This window comes from Dipodomys spectabilis, unplaced genomic scaffold (genome assembly GCF_019054845.1).
Source record: "Dipodomys spectabilis isolate Male_0828 unplaced genomic scaffold, ASM1905484v1 ptg000002l, whole genome shotgun sequence".
Lineage (NCBI taxonomy): Eukaryota > Metazoa > Chordata > Mammalia > Rodentia > Heteromyidae > Dipodomys > Dipodomys spectabilis.
Genome location: NW_024870679.1, coordinates 41,221,935 through 41,237,482, shown reverse-complemented (window position 1 = coordinate 41,237,482; position 15,548 = coordinate 41,221,935). Strand labels below are relative to the sequence as shown.

The 15,548-nt window shown below is 46.7% G+C and overlaps 1 protein-coding gene across 3 annotated transcripts in view; it reads right to left on the bottom strand.

Moving 5' to 3' along the window:
- Zbtb8a (zinc finger and BTB domain containing 8A) overlaps positions 1 to 13,613 on the bottom strand; it is a 30,918-nt gene extending 17,305 nt beyond the window's left edge. Inside the window, exons 1-2 of one of the 3 annotated variants that reach the window (XM_042677768.1) lie at positions 13,339 to 13,613; positions 2,117 to 2,213 (exon numbers count right to left, since the gene is read on the bottom strand). The gene's annotated coding sequence lies outside the window, so the exon portion shown is untranslated. Of the gene's footprint in view, positions 1 to 2,116; positions 2,214 to 12,307; positions 12,533 to 13,338 lie in introns of those variants that run through there. The other 2 variants (XM_042677770.1, XM_042677771.1) reach the window with 2 other exon arrangements.
- Positions 13,614 to 15,548: the final 1,935 nt, after the last annotated feature.

Here is a 15,548-nt window from a genome sequence, read left to right as displayed (position 1 = left end):
TTAGCCTGGTTACTTACACCCAGTGATAAAGATAGAAATGGGAGTGGAATCAATGGGCTTCCACAGTTCACTGGTTACAGAAGGCTAGCTATAAGGCCCTTTTTTTGTGGTAATGGGGTTTAAACTCAGTATAAATACTTGGTAGGCAGATGTTCTACCTAAGTCATACCTTCAGCACTCTTTGCTTAGTTTTTCAGATAAGGTCATACTTTTTGCCTGGACTGGTCTTGGACCATGATCCTCCTCCTATTCCTCTTAAATAGCTGGGATTCTAGATATGAACCACAATGTCTAGCTTTTTGTTGAAAGGGAGTCTCAATAACTTTCTTTCCTAGGCTGAACTTAAACATTCATCCTCTTGTCTAACTCTTAAGATGCTGGTATTACAGGCACAAGCCACCATGCCCAGCCTTAACAACGTCCTTTACACCTAGGTGTCCAAGATATCGTTAATAGAAATTGTGAAGTCCAGAGGAAGACTTGTTTTTAGAAAAGCAATTATAGCTCTCGCCTATAATCCTAGCTACTCAGGAGGCTGAGTTCTGAGGATCACAGTTCAAAGCTAGCCCAGGCAGAAAAGTCCGTGAGACTTTTATCTCCAATAAACCACTCTGAAAACCGGAAGTGGCACTGTGGCTCAAGTGGTATAGTGCTAGCCTTGAGCTAAAGAGCTAAGGGACAGGGCACAAGCCCAGAGTTCAAGCCCCATGACTGACCAAAAAAAAAGAAGAAAAACAATGGCCCAGGTTTCATGTGGCTTACAGTGAATGGGAAATTGGATAGAGATAGCCATAAGACCACTGGAAATACAGATCTGACATACAATTGAAGATAGCAACTTAGGAGACATAGGCAGATAGCAATTAAGCTGTTAACAGGAAGAAAGGGGTTGAGATAAGAACCTGGGGGATCATCCATGACTGGGAAGCAGGCTGCAGAAGAGAAGACAGTATAACAGAGAACAGGGGGAATTAGCAGAGCCTTATGACATCTGAGCCAGAGCAGAAGTTTCTAGAAAGGAGCAGTAAAAAATGAAAGGTCAGAGGGCACAACCAACAGTGTGCACTGTCTCATCTAATGTCACATAGCCATAGTCAGCAAGGTAATTACTGCCATCGTTTATAGAAAACAGGACTTAAACAGTGACTCCAAGATACCAGAACCCTGGCACTAATTTTAGCACTAATTTAGTTCTATGTCCATAGGTAACTTGCCCTTTCTAGGCTTAATTTCCTAGTTGGCAAATTGAAATGGTTGGTATAGATCATATCTAGTTCCTTGTTACAAGAGTCTTTGTTTAGGGTAGAAGGAAAATGATGCATATACAAGAGAGGCACTGAATTAAAATTAGCAAACATGAAGAAGGATATGCTATAGTTCTATAAGAGGTTAATCAAAACAAGATGTTTTAATTTACTTTTTTGTGCCAATCCTGGGACTTGAACTCAAGGCCTGCACACTACACTGTCCCTGAGCTTTTTTTTTTTTTTTTTTTTTTTTGAGTCCGGACGTGGGGCCTGAACTCTGGGCCTGGGCACTGTCCCTCAGCTCTTCAGCTCAAGGCTACCGCTCTACCCCTTGAGCCACAGCACCACTTCCGGCTTTTTTTTTCTTCTGCTTATGTGGTGCTGAAGAATCGAACCCAGGGCCTCATGCATACAAGGCAAGCGCTCTACCACTGAGCCACCTTCCAAGCCCCTCCCTGAGCTTTTTTGCTCAAGGATAGCACTCTACCACTTGAGCCACAGCTCCACTTCTGGCTTTTTTTGGTGTTTAATGGGAGATAAGATAGAGATAAGAGTCTCAGAGTTTCCTTCCAGAGCTGGCTCAAATCACAATCCTCAGATCTCAGCCTCCTGTGTAGCTAAGATTACAGGTATGAGCCACCAGCACCTGGCTTCATTTACTTTTAGTAAATCCTTTCTCCGATATATAAAATAAAAAAGTGCAAAAATTTTACTTATTATGTACATGTTTAAATGAGTTATATCAAGAATTAAATTTTTTCATACCTGGAATAAAGGTAGGGAGCTCAGTGGTAGAATTTATACTTAGCATGCTCAAGCTCTGGCTTCAATTCCACACCAAAAGAAAAAAAATCCCACTTTTTTCATACCTGGAAATTTATGAATGCTGCTCTTGAAACCCTGAAAAATCAGCTGGACTGAAAAAGGTACAATTTCAAGTCAAACACAACCCACACAAGGATTGTCCTGTAGAGAGAGAAAAATAGATGTTTCAGTGCTTTTTTAAAATATAACAGGCATATCTCCTGAAATACATGATAAATATTTATTTAAGCCAGGAGTAGTGATATACAACTGCAATCCCAGCACCTGGGAAGCTGAGGGTTCCAGGCCAGCTTGGGCAAGATAGTAAGATCCTACTTCAAAACACCTAAATAAAAAAGTAAATCTATATTTATTTAAATAAGTTGCACGGATGGGGCATTGTAGCTCAAAGTGGTAAAGCACTGGCCTTGAGCAAAAAGAGCTCAAGGACAGTGCCCAGGCCCTGAGTTAAAATACCATGACCAATTTAAAAAAAAAAAAAAAAAAAAAAAAAGCAGCTCTGAGTAATCAGGAAACAGAGAAGAAAAGAGGTTTTTGGTTTTTTTTTTCCTTATTGGTCATGAGACTTGAATACTGGGCCTGGGCACTGTCCCTGTGCTCTTCAGCTCAAGGCTAGTGCTCTACCAATTGAGCCACAGTGCCACTTCTGGTTTTCTGGTGGTTGACTGGAGATAAGAGTGTCAGGGACTTTCCTGCCCAGGCTGGCTTTGAACCATGATCCTCAGATTTCAGCCTCCAGAGTAGCTAGGATTACAGGCATGAGCCACTGGCTGAAAAGAGGCTTTTAAATGATGTTACAACACAATGAAAAAAATGCAATAGGAGGGAATTTTAAACCCCAAGAAGTAAATGATGGTCTCTAAATTTCCAGGTGTCAGAAAGACACATATGGATTGAGTCTTGATGGATGGATACAAATTAATACATGATAAACAGGGCAAAGAATATTCTAGAAAGGGCTAAATGCTAATATATAAACAACAGAATTCTTCAGGGATGACAAGAAAGACTATGAAGCTCTTCCACTTTATAGGGGCCCTTTTGATAGATTTGTTTTGTTTTGTTTGGTGGGTTTTGGGTCTTGAACTCTGGGCCTGGGCACTGTCCCTGAGCTCTTCAGCTCAAGGTTAACGCTCTACCACATGGGCCACAGGACCACTTCCTGCTTTTTCTGCTTATCTGGTGCTAAGGAATAGAACCCAGGGCCTCATGCATGTGAGGTAAGCGCTCAACCACTGAGCCACCTTCCCAGCCATTGATAAGTTTTTTTAATAATTTTTTTTCCTTTTGATAGATTTTTCCCCCCCAATCCTCCGGCTTGAACTTAGGGCCTGGGCACTGTCCCTGAGCTTCTTTTGCTCAAGGCCAGTACTTACCATTTGAGCCACAGCACCACTTCTGGCTTTTTCTGTTTATATGGTACTGAAGAATTGACCCCAGGGCTTTATAAATGCTAGGCAAGCACTGTACCACTAAATACCACATTTTCAGCCCTTTTGGTAGATTTTTAAGAATGAAGCTGGGCAATGGTGGCTTACACCTGTAATCCTAACTCCTCAAGAGACTGAGGTTTAAAGATCACAGTTCTGGCTTTTTCTGCTTATGTGGTGCTGAGGAATCGAACCCAGGGCCTCATGCATGCAAGGCAAGCGCTCTACCACTGAGCCACCTTCCCAGCCCAAGTCTGAGATTCTTTTTTTGTCTGGTCGTAGGGCCTGAACTCTGGGCCTGGGCACTGTCTCTCAGCTCTTCAGCTCAAGGTGAGTACTCTACCACTTGAGCCACAGCGCCACTTCGGCCTTTTTTTTTCTTCTTATGTGGTGCTAAGGAATCGAACCCAGGGCCTCATGTATGCAAAGCAAGTGCTCTACCACTGACCCACCTTCCCAGCCCAGTCTGAGATTCTTTTTTTTTTTTTTTTTTTGGGTCCGGTCATGGGGCTTGAACTCGGCCTGGGCGCTGTCCTTCAGCTCTTCAGCTCAAGGCTAGCACTCTACCACTTGAGCCATAACACCACTTCCAGCTTTTTTTCTTTTTGCTTATGTGGTGCTAAGGAATCGAACCCAGGGCCTCAGGCATGCAAGGCAAGCGCTCTACCACTGAGCCACCTTCCCAGCCCCCAGTCTGAGATTCTTATTGCCAATTAAACACCAAAAAGCTGGAAGTAGAGCTGTGGCTAAAGTTCTAGAGTACTACTAGCCTTGAGTAAAAGAAGCTCAAGGATAGTGCCTAGGTCCGGAGTTCAAGCCCCAGGACTGGCACAAAAACAAAAACAAAAACAAAAGAGGATTAAATAAGGTAATAGAATAAGACCAACCGCAAGAGAGAAGAGAGATTTTATTTTGTTATTAGGAAAAATGCAAGTCAAGACTAGATACCACTAGGCTATTTTGGCTTTTTTGGGGGGAGGGGAGGAGGGTCCGGTCGTGGGGCCTGAACTCTAGGCCTGGTCGCTGTCCCTCAGCTCTTCAGCTCAAGGCTAGTGCTCTATCATTTGAGCCACAGTGCCACTTCCAGCTCTTTTCTTTTTGCTTCTGTGGTGCTGAGGAATCAAACCCAGGGCCTCATACATGCAAAACAAGCGCTCTACCACTGAGCCACCTTCCCAGCCCCTTTAGCATTTTTTGAGACAAAGTCACACTATGTAGCCCAGACTTGCCTCAAATTCATTTTTCTGCCTCAGCCTCCCAAGTGCTGGCATTACTCACAAGTACTATCATGCCCAGGCTGAACAATTTTGTTTGTTTTGTTTTATTTGAGATAATCTTGCTATGTACCCTAGGCCAATCAAGATCTCAAGATCATACTGCCAGGCACCAGTGGCTCACGTCTGTAATCCTAGCTACTCAGGAGGCTGAGATCTGAGGATTGTAATTCAAAGCCAGCCCAGGCAGGAAAGTCCATGAAAACCTTATCTCCAATAAACCTCAGAAAACCGGAAGTGGCACTGTGGCTCAAGTGGTAGAGCACTAGCCTTGAGCTGAAGAGCTGAGAGACAGCACTCAGCCCCAGAGTTCAAGCCCCATGACCAACAAAAAAAAAAGAAAAAAGAAAAAGATCATACTGTCTCAGCCTTTATAGTACTGAGATTACAGGCATGCATCACCACTGTTAATTTTTTTTTTTTTTTGGTCAGTCATGGGGCTTGAACTCTGGGCTTGGGTGCTGTCCCTGCGCTCTTCAGCTCAAGGCAAGGGCTCTACCGCTTGAGCCATAGTGCCATTTCTGGTTTACTAGTGGTTTATTGACATAGGAGTCTCACGGACTTTCCTGCCCGGGCTGGCTTTGAACCCAGATCCTCAGATCTCAGCTTCCCGTGTAGCTAGGATTACAGGCGTGAGCCACTGGCGCCCGGCAATTTTTTTTTTAATGTGAAACAACAAACACTGGAGCTGGGAATGTGGTTTTGTGGTAGAATGCTTGCTTAGCATGTATGAAGCCTTGCGTTCAAATCCTCAATACCACATAACAGAAAAAGCCAGAAGTGTCGCTGAGGCTCAAGTGATAGAGTGCTATCCTTGAGCAAAAGAAGCTCAGGGGGGCTGGGAAGATGGCTCAGTGGTAGAGCGCTTGCTTTGCATGCCTGAGGCCCTGGGTTCAATTCCTCAGCACCACATAAGCAAAAAGAAAAAAGCCGGAAGTGGCGCTGTGGCTCAAGTGGTAGAGCACTCACCTTGAGCTGAAGAGCTGAGGGACAGCACCCAGGCCCAGAGTTCAGGCTCCACGACCAGACCCCAAAAAAAAAAAAAAAAAGAAGCAGCTCAGGACAGTGCGCAGGGCCCTAGGACTAGCAAAAACCAAACAAACAAAATAAGCATAAGCCACACAATGAAATCACAATGCCTAATAGGAATGTAAAATGATGCAGCCACTTAGCAAATTCTGATAGTTTCTCAAAAAACCAAACATAAAAGTTACCATACAATTCAGCATCTCTTCCACTAGGTAAATATCCAGGAGAAATGAAAACATCTATCCATACAGAAGACTGTATATAAATACTTAGAGTAGCATCATTGCCTGTCTGGTGGCTCACACCTGAAATCCTCTGCTCTGGAGGCTGAGATGGGTAGGACTGGGGTTCAAGACCAACCCAAGCAAAAAGGACAGGAGACATCCATCTCAACCAAGAAAAAGCTAGGCATGGTGAAGCACACCTGTCATTCTAGCTTCAGAGGACACGTAAATAGGAAGATTACTGTCCAGGCTCACTTGGACATAAATATGAGACCCTATTGGGGCATAACTCAAGTGGTAGAATGCATGCATAATAAGGAAAAGGTCCTAAGTCCAAATCCCAGAAAAGAAAGTACTGCTATATACTACAGGAATGAACCTTTTTAAAACCTCAAGCTAAATAAAGGAAACTTGCTGGTGCCAGTGGCTCAAGCCTATAATCTCGGCATGTTTCGAACTTCAACAACAACCTTATTAAGTAAATACTATTGTGAGTCCCACTGTTTAGGTAAAGAAACAGAGGCAAAGATTGCACAAGGAGCAAGGCAATCAAGATTATAGGCAGACTGAGCCCAAAGCCAGCATGGCTAATTCTTACACTCTTTGCTCATCACTAAGGAGATGCAAGCACAGTGACAACCATACTGAATAAATAATTCTTAGGTATTGTTGATATGATAATACAATTTGCATACCTGAAAGAAACCTGAGACCATATGAAGGAAAGGAACTGGCATGAGAGACAAGGATGTGGAAGACCTATTTAAAGGCTTAAGGCATTTGTTAAAATATGCCCAACAATGAAGGACTAGATATTTGGGAATGTACAAGGTCCTGGGTTTGATCCCTAGCACATACACCCCCAAAAACAGAGGGTAAGAAATTTATTAAGAAGGGCTGGGAAGGTGGCTCAGTGGTAGAGTGCTTGCCTTGCATGCATGAGGCCCTGGGTTTGATTCCTCGGCACCACATAAGCAGAAAAAGCCATAAGTGGCCCTATGGCTCAAGTGGTAGAGCTCTAGCCTTGAGCTGAAGAGCTGAGGGACAGTGCCCAGGCCCAGAGTTTAGGCCCCATGATTGGCAAAAAAAAAATAAATAAATAAAATATTAAGACCTTTCAATGGCAGTAAAAGACAGGAAGGAGCAAAAATAAACTTTTTAAAGAACATAGAGGGCTGGGAAGGTGGCTCAGTGGTAGAGCACTTGCCTTGCATGCATGAGGCCCTGGGTTCAATTCCTCAGCACCACATAAGCAAAAAGAAAAAAGCCGGAAGTGGCGCTGTGGCTCAAGTGGTAGAGCGCTGGCCTTGAGGTGAAGAGCTAAGGGACAGCGCCCAGGCCCAGAGTTCAGGCCCTACGACTAGAACCAAAAAAAAAAAAAAAAGAACATAGAAATTGTTCTATCTGACCTGGGAAGATGGCTCAGTGGCAGAGTACTTGCTTTGCCTTTATGAGGCCCTGGGTTCAATTCCTCAGCACCACATAAGCAGAAAAAGCTGGAAGTGGTGCTGTGGCTCTCAAGTGGTAGGGCACTAGCTGAAGAACTGAGGGACAGCACCCAGGCCACATGGCCGACGCCAAAAAAAAAAAGAAAGAAAGAAATTGTTCTATCAATAGAGGCAGTTATAACTTGATAACACTGACTCTACAGGACATATAATAATTACAAGTATTTTTTAATTTTTTTATCTTTTTGTTTTGTAGTATTAGTGGTTAAACTCAGGGCTTATGTTTGCTAGAAGGCACTCTTACCACATGAAGAATGGGCCCAGTCGTTTTTGCTTTTAGTTATTTGGGGAACAGGATCTCACATTTTTTACTTGGCCAGCCTAGACTACCCCCGCTAATGCCTCCTGTGCGTAAGCACACACTGTAACACATGGGATGGGGAGTGGCGGGGCGGGGGTGGATTGCTTGGGCTAGCCTTGAACCACAATACCATCTGATCTCTGACATTTGTACAGCTGGGTTTCTAGCTGTGAGCCACCATGCCCAGCCCAACTGCTAGTATATATCAAGGGTTGTCTTGTTTTTGTTTCTTGGTCAGTTGTAGGGATTGAGCCACCAGTGTCCAGGTAAGGGTTAATTTTTATCGAAAATTAAGTCATAAAAATGGGTGATAGCCGGGCGCCGGTGGCTTATACCTGTAATCCTAGCTACTCAAGAGGCTGAGATCTAAGGATCGCGGCTCAAAGCCAGCCCAAGCAGGAAAGTCTGTGAGACTCTTATCTCCAATAAACCACTAGAAAACCATAAGTGGCATTGTGGCTTAAGCAGTAGAGCTCTCGCCTTGAGCTGAAGAGCGCAGGGACAGCATCAAAGCCCAGAGTTTAAGCCCCACGATCAACAAAAAAACAAAAACAAAAATTGGTGATAGCTGTGGGCTGGTGGCTCATGTCTTTAGTCCTACTCAGGAGGCTGAGATCTGAGGATCATGGTTCACAGCCAGCCCAAGCAAGAAAGTGTGAGACTCTAATACCCATAAACCACCAGAAAACCAGAAGTGGAGCTGTGGTTCAAGCAGTAGAGTGCTTGCGTTGAGCTAAAGAGCTGAGGAACAGCACCCAGGCCCAGAGTTGAAGTCCCATGACTAACAAAAAATAATAATAATAAAATACAATGGGTGATACTTTTCAGATTTTCTTAAACTAATGCTTTTGAAACATTATATCCATTATATATCCAAAGTCAAATATATTACACCTGTAATCCTAGCTAAGCAGAAGGCTGAGATCTGAGGATCACTGTTCAAAGCTCGAGCAGAATAGTCCTGAGACTTATCTCTAATAAACTACTTAGAAAAACCTGGAAGTGGCACTGTGGCTCAAGTGGTATAGTGCTAACTTTGAGCACAAAAAGGCTCAAGGACAGTGCCTAGGTCCTGAGTTCAAGCCCTAGGGCTGGCAAAAAATCAACAAAAGTCAAATGGAAATTGTATAATATTCCTAAGAATATTACAGAATTCAAGATTCCCACTAAGTTCAATGATCTTTAAAAAAGTGGTTGGAAAAGACAATTACATATTTCAAGAAGCTTTAAGTTTGAAAGTCGTTGGAATGGAAAAAAATGACATATTTCTCTAAGTAGACTGACGGTAACCAGTATAAGATAAATTAAGGTTGGATCTAAAAGACCATCTCTTGAGCTGGGAAGGTGGCTCAGTGGTAGAGCGCTTGCCTTGCATGCATGAGGCCCTGGGTTCGATTCCTCAGCACCACATAAGCAAAAAGAAAAAAGCCGGAAGTGGCGCTGTAGCTCAAGTGGTAGAGTGCTAGCCTTGAGCCTTGAGCTGAGGGACAGCGCCCAGGCCCAGAGTTCAGGCCCCATAACCGGACTCCCCCCCCCCCCCCAAAAAAAAAAACACCATCTCTTTTAAGATATATGGCAACCAGGCACGCTGGTGGCTCACGCTTGTAATCCTAGCTACTAAGGAGGCTCAGATCTGTGGATCGAAACTCAAAGACAGCCAGCTCAAAGACAGCCAGGGCAGGAAAGTCCGTGAGACCCTTATCTCCAATAAACCACCAGAAAACCAGAAGGGGAGTTGTGGCTCAAATGGTGGAGCGCTAGCCTTGAACTGAAGAGCTGAGAGACAGCACCTAGGCCAGAGTTCAAGCCCCAAACCCCCGCACCCCCCCAAAAAAAAGATATATAGCATTGAGCTGGGAAAGGTGGCTTAGTGGTAGAGTGCTTGCCTAGCATGCATGAAGCCCTGGGTTCGATTTTTCAGTACCACATGAACAGAAAAAGCCAGATGTGGCACTGTGGCTCAAGTGGTACAGCACTAACCTTAAGCACAAACAGGCACAGGGACAACAGTCAGGCCCTCAGTTCAAGCCCCAGGACTGGCAAAAAAAAAAAAAAAAGATATATGGCATTAACCTAGAACAATGTATCCCATTAGGATTACCAGGATGACTTCTTAGCAAAAGGTGGCTGAGTGCAGCTGGCTTACACTTGTAATCCTAGCTACACAAGAGACTAATATCTGAGGATTATGATTCGAAGCCAGCTTGGGCAGAGAAATCCAGAGGTTCTTATCTCCCTCCTAACCAGTAAAAAGCAAAAAGCAGAGGTGTGGCTCAGGTGGTAAGAGCATCTGCCTTGAATGAAAAAAACAAGATCACAAGTTCAAGCATGCACACACATATGCACACGTGCGCACACACAAACCCACAATCCTTGTATCTGAACTGGTGGCAGACTCTAGTGGGAGAACACCTGACATAAGTACAAGGCTCTGAGTTCAAACCCCAGAACCACACATACACACACAAGTCCCTGTACCTGAATTCAATTTACTGGAATGGTAAATGTATCCTTTGGCTGGGAAGATTTAGAGTCAAGTAAAAAAACATTGAAAAGCTCCAGTTTGAACATATATATCCCCTCTAAAAGTGAAGTTGAAACAATCATCTAGGAATGGAGCCTTTCAGAGTTATCAGGCCATAGATCCCTGCCCTCCTGTATGGATTAACACCTTTATAAAAGGATTTGTGGGAATTATTTGGCCCCTTTCATCCCTTCTGCTAGCAAAAACACAGTAGTCACTTCCTGTAGAGAATGGAGCAACAAGGTATCTTCTTGGAAGTACAGAATAGCCTGCGCAGCAGGCAGCTTCATCTTAGACTTTTCCACCATTCACGGCTGTGAGAAATAAATACCTCTTTTCTATAAATTGCCAGCTCTTGCCTAGCAAATGAGAATTCCTGAGTTCAATCCCCGTATCACTGAAATAAATTAATGAATTTAAAAATAATGGGCTGGGGACTGGGAAGTTGGCTCGGTGGTAGAGCGCTCGCCTTGCATGCCTGAGGCCCTGGGTTCAATTCCTCAGCACCACATAAGCAAAAAGAAAAAAGCTGGAAGTGACACTGTGGCTCAAGTGGTAGAGTGCTAGCCTTGAGCTGAAGAGCTGAGGAACAGCGCCCAGACCCAGAGTTCAGGCCCCACAACCGGACCCAAAAATAAAATTAAAAATAAATAAATAAATAAAAATAATGGGCTGGGAAGGTGGCTCAGTAGCAGACTTGCCTTGCATGCATGAGGCCCTGGGTTTGATTCCTCAGCACCACATAAGCAGAAAAAAAAGCCAGAGGTGGCGCTGTGGCTCAAGTGGTAGAGCACTAGCCTTGAGCTGAAGAGCTGAGGGACAGTGCCCAGGCCCACGACTGGACCCAAAAATATAAATAAATAAAAATAAGTAAATTATCAACTATTGGGTCTTTGGTTATATACAGTAGAACAAATGGACTAAGAGAACTAAGACAGAATTAAGTATCAAATACTTGGGCTGGGACGGTGGCTCAGTGGTAGAGCGCTTGCCTTGCATGAATGAGACCCTGGGTTCGATTCCTCAGCACCACAAAGCAGAAAAAGCCTGAAGTAGTGCTGTGGCTCAAGTGGTAGAGTTGCTAGCCTTGAGCTGAAGAGCTGAGGGACAGTGCCCAGGCCTAGAGATCAAGCCCCACAACGGACAAAAATAAATAAATAAATAATCAAATGCTTAGAATCAAAGCATATTTGGAAGTCTCACGGAAAAGATGGCATTGGAGGAAGGTAAATATTCAGAAGAGCATGTGCAAAGGCCCGCAGGCAGAGCCAGCAAGGTGTTGGGAGAACATCAAGGAGGAGTGGGCAGAGCAAAGGGAGATGGGTCAGAAGCCCTACAGCAGGACATGTGACACTCATTCCGGGAGACTATTATGAAGTCTGTGTTTTGGGCCTGGTATGTGAGGCGCCATTGAAGCAAGAAGACACCTTTCAACTTTGAGCAGAGAAGTTAACATAAACTTCTTTAGGAGTATCAAAAACCTGACATCAGCCTGGCTGGCGCTGGTGGATCACACCTATCATCTTAGCTACTCAGAAGGCTGAGATCTGAGGATCGTGGTTGAAGCCAGTGGGTGCAGGAAAGTCCCTGAGACTATTTTTATCTCCAATCAATCACCAGAAAACTAGAAGTGGCACTGTGGTAGAGTCCTAGCCTTGCGTGAAAAAGCTAAGGGACACCACCCCGGCCCCGAGTTCAAGTCCCAGCACAAGCATGCGCGGGCACGTGCACAAGAAAACAACTGACATAGAGTAACATGTCATTAACTGTCACCGAAAGGGCTAAACCTATTAGAAACTGTGCTCCGTGGAAAAGTAAGACTGAAGTGATAAAGTGAAGGATTTTGGAGCTTTGTGGATAGTTATCAGGGTTGGGCCTCGGGCCTGGGTTAAGCTCCTGGCTTAGCAGGCACGTGTTCCGTTGGCCCAGCGGAATAAGCACCCACCTGACCAGGTGGCGGGTTTTGTGTGAAGTCAAGTGGAATATTCCATACCGCGGAAAGCACTCCACCTAATGAAGTTCTGCAAATAGAATTATCTCTTCGGAGCACAGGTGACACGGGCGAGCGCCATGCGGAGCCCGCTAGGTGCGGACCCGATTCCAAACACGTCTGCAAGCGCGTGCATCATGGCTCCCGGTCACAGTGCAGGCAAGGGTGAGCGCCTGTGGTCGGGAGAGGCTGCTCGCCGACCCGCAGGCTCCGTCCGGGCGGCGCGGGGCGTCCGGGGCTCAGGGCTTGGCTGCCGCCACCTGGGCTCGATCCTGAGCCCACGACTGGCGCACCGGGATGCTAAAGCTGAGGATGGAGGACGCCCAGGGCTAACCGGGCTCCCGTCCCGTCCGGTCCCGCCCGCCCCGCGCCCAGCCCGGCCCGGCCCCGGACCTTCCTGAGTCCTGGCGCCCGACGGCTCCGGACACGCCCGGCTCCATCTCCCGCCGGCTCCCTGCCGCCGCCCCGACGCTGCGGTGGCGCCTTCCCGCCTTTCCCCGGGCCGGGCCGGGTGGCGGCGGCGGCTGGGGAGACTCCCGATGGGCGATGGGCGGCGGGCGGCGACGGCGCGGCCATTGTCCCGCAGCCCCAGCCGGGCGCACAGAAGGGCCGCGGACGGGCTCGGGATGGAGTCGGTGCCCGCCGCCGCCCGCCGCCTTTCCTCCGTCTCCTCAGCCGCCGCCGCCCGCGCCTTTGTAAGCGTCGCCAGCCCTCGGAGCCCGAGCCGCCGCCCGCCGCCCTTCACGAGTCTCCTCAGCCGCCGCCGCCGCGCTGCGCCCCACGGCTGCAAATGGCGCCCGCTCGCCTCAGCGCCTCCCGCCGCTCCGGGGACGAGAAGCCCACGGGCGACGAACCCGGGGCCGCCCCCCCACGCCGCGAACGCGAACGTGGGCGCCACTAACAGACCCGGCCCGGGCCGACAGCCCCGGGCAGCCCCGACGCCCCGCCGCCCGCCGCCCGCCGCCCGGGCTCGCCCCGCCACTCACCGCCGGCCCCGGCGCCCTGGCCGGCCGCGCGCGCTGCCGGAGGGAAGCTCCCCGATTCCCGGCGCCGGGGAGAGACACCCCCACCTCCACCACACACTTCCGAAGCCGAGGCTTGGCGCCCTAAAACAAGTAGCCCCAACGGGAGAGAAACAAAAGGTATTTGCTGACGTGGGCGTTGGGCAGAAACGCCCGAGGGCCGGGGACACAATTAAAGGGGCAACGCACAGATTCCAGGCACCAACCAGCGGCTTCGCCCACTCCTCCGGCCCCAGCCCACGCCCCGCTGCACCCTCCGCAGGCGGCACCCGGGCACCCAGATTCCGCCCCCCTCCCTCCCAGCCCTGGGCTGCGGATCATTTTTTTTTTCCCCCTCGTCAATTTAACATTGTACTTAACGTTGGGAAAGGCGCCTCCGGCGGGCAGAAGGGCTGGATTTCTAGGATGTGGAGAAATTGGTTTAGGAGAGGGGGAGGGACTTAGGCGCGCCCACAATTACAGTATAAGTACGTGCGACTTTATTGTACCAGCACATGTGACAATTGTACTCAAGTTCAGCGACGTCAAATGTTTCTGAGGTCCCCCCAAGACTTTCCCTCCCTCTCCCCCCATCTGAAGCAGCAGGTCTTTCAGACCAGTCTAACCTTTCTGAAGCTGAGACACAAGGACATGAATCCTCAGTTAATACACAATTCCTTTAACAGGTCTTGTATAGTTAATATACAAGTGGTATAGCAGATCTCATGTTTTCTAACACAGTGTTTTGTTGTGCAGCGTTTTCTCTTCTGACATATTCCATCTCCAATACTTAAGAGTATAAACACCAGGCTTATTGATTTGTTAAAATCGTAAATTGCTGCAGATCCACTCACTACAGCAACCTAAGTTGTATAAACTAAATTAACTTTCTATCTCTTTATACTGGAATCCCGTGCTGAGAAATATTGTATCATAGTAAAGCTAGAGAAAAGACTCCAATTTCCAAAGCATACGTTTAATTTTTTATTGGTTTGTCTCCTAAGTCTTAGTCATATTGAAGAGAGTTTATTACTTTGGTTTCATCAATAATTTTGTGTGTGTGTGTGTGTGTGTGTGTGTGTGTGCGCGCGTGTACCAGTCCTGGGACTTGAACTCAGGGTCTGGGCACTGTCCCTGAACTTTTTCAATCAAGGCTAGTACTCTTACCACTTTAGCCACAGTGTCACTTCTAGCTCTTTGGTGACTTATTGGAGATAAAGTAATTTTTATTAGCATAATTTAATTGCCCAAAGGAGTTTCATTGTGATATTTACACACCTGCAAGTAATGTACTTCCATAAATTTCTTCAGCTTTTATTTTTTTTGGGGGGGGGGGGGGGGCTGGGACTTGAACTTTGGGCCTGGACGCTGTCCCTCAGCTCTTCAGCTCAAGGCTAGCATTCTACCACTTGAGCCACAGCACCACTTCCAGTTTTCTGGTGGTTTATTGGAGATAAGAGTCTCATGGACTTTCCTGCCCAGGCTGGCTTTGAACCGCGATCCTCAGATCTCAGCTTCCTGAGTAGCTAGGATTATAGGCGTGGGCCACCAGCAACTAGCCAGCTTGCTTTTTTTTTTTTTCTTTCTGGTCCTGAGGCTTGTACTCAGGGCCTGGGCTAGCGCTCTCCTATTTGAACCATAGTGCCACTTCTGGTTTTCTGATGGTAGGAGATAACTATCTCAGGGATATTTCTGTACAGACTGTCTTCAACCATGGTCCTCAGATCTCAGCCTACTAAGTAGCTAGGATTACAGGCATGAGCCACTAGCTCCCAGCTCCAGTGTAATTTTTTTTTTTTTTTCAGTTGTGGCCTTGAGCTCTGGTTTGGGGCACTGTCACTGAGAGCTCTTCAGCTCAAAGCTACCGCTTTACCACTTGAGCCACAGTGTCACTTCCAGTTTTCTGGTGGTTTATTGGGGGTAAGAATCTTATGAACTTTCCTGCCTGGGCTGGCTTTGAACCATGATCCTCAGATCTCAGCCCCCTAAGTACTACAATTACAGGCATAAGCCACTGGCATCTGGCATCCAGCTTAAATTTTTAAGGAAGAAAATTCCAATGTTCACATACTCAGCATCTATTATGGGTCAGGAATACAATAAGCAAAATCTCTACCTGACTCTTGCTTTCATGGTACTTGTACTCTGCTAGCAGAGATAGATGGTAACAAAATAAATGTATTATTCAAAAACTG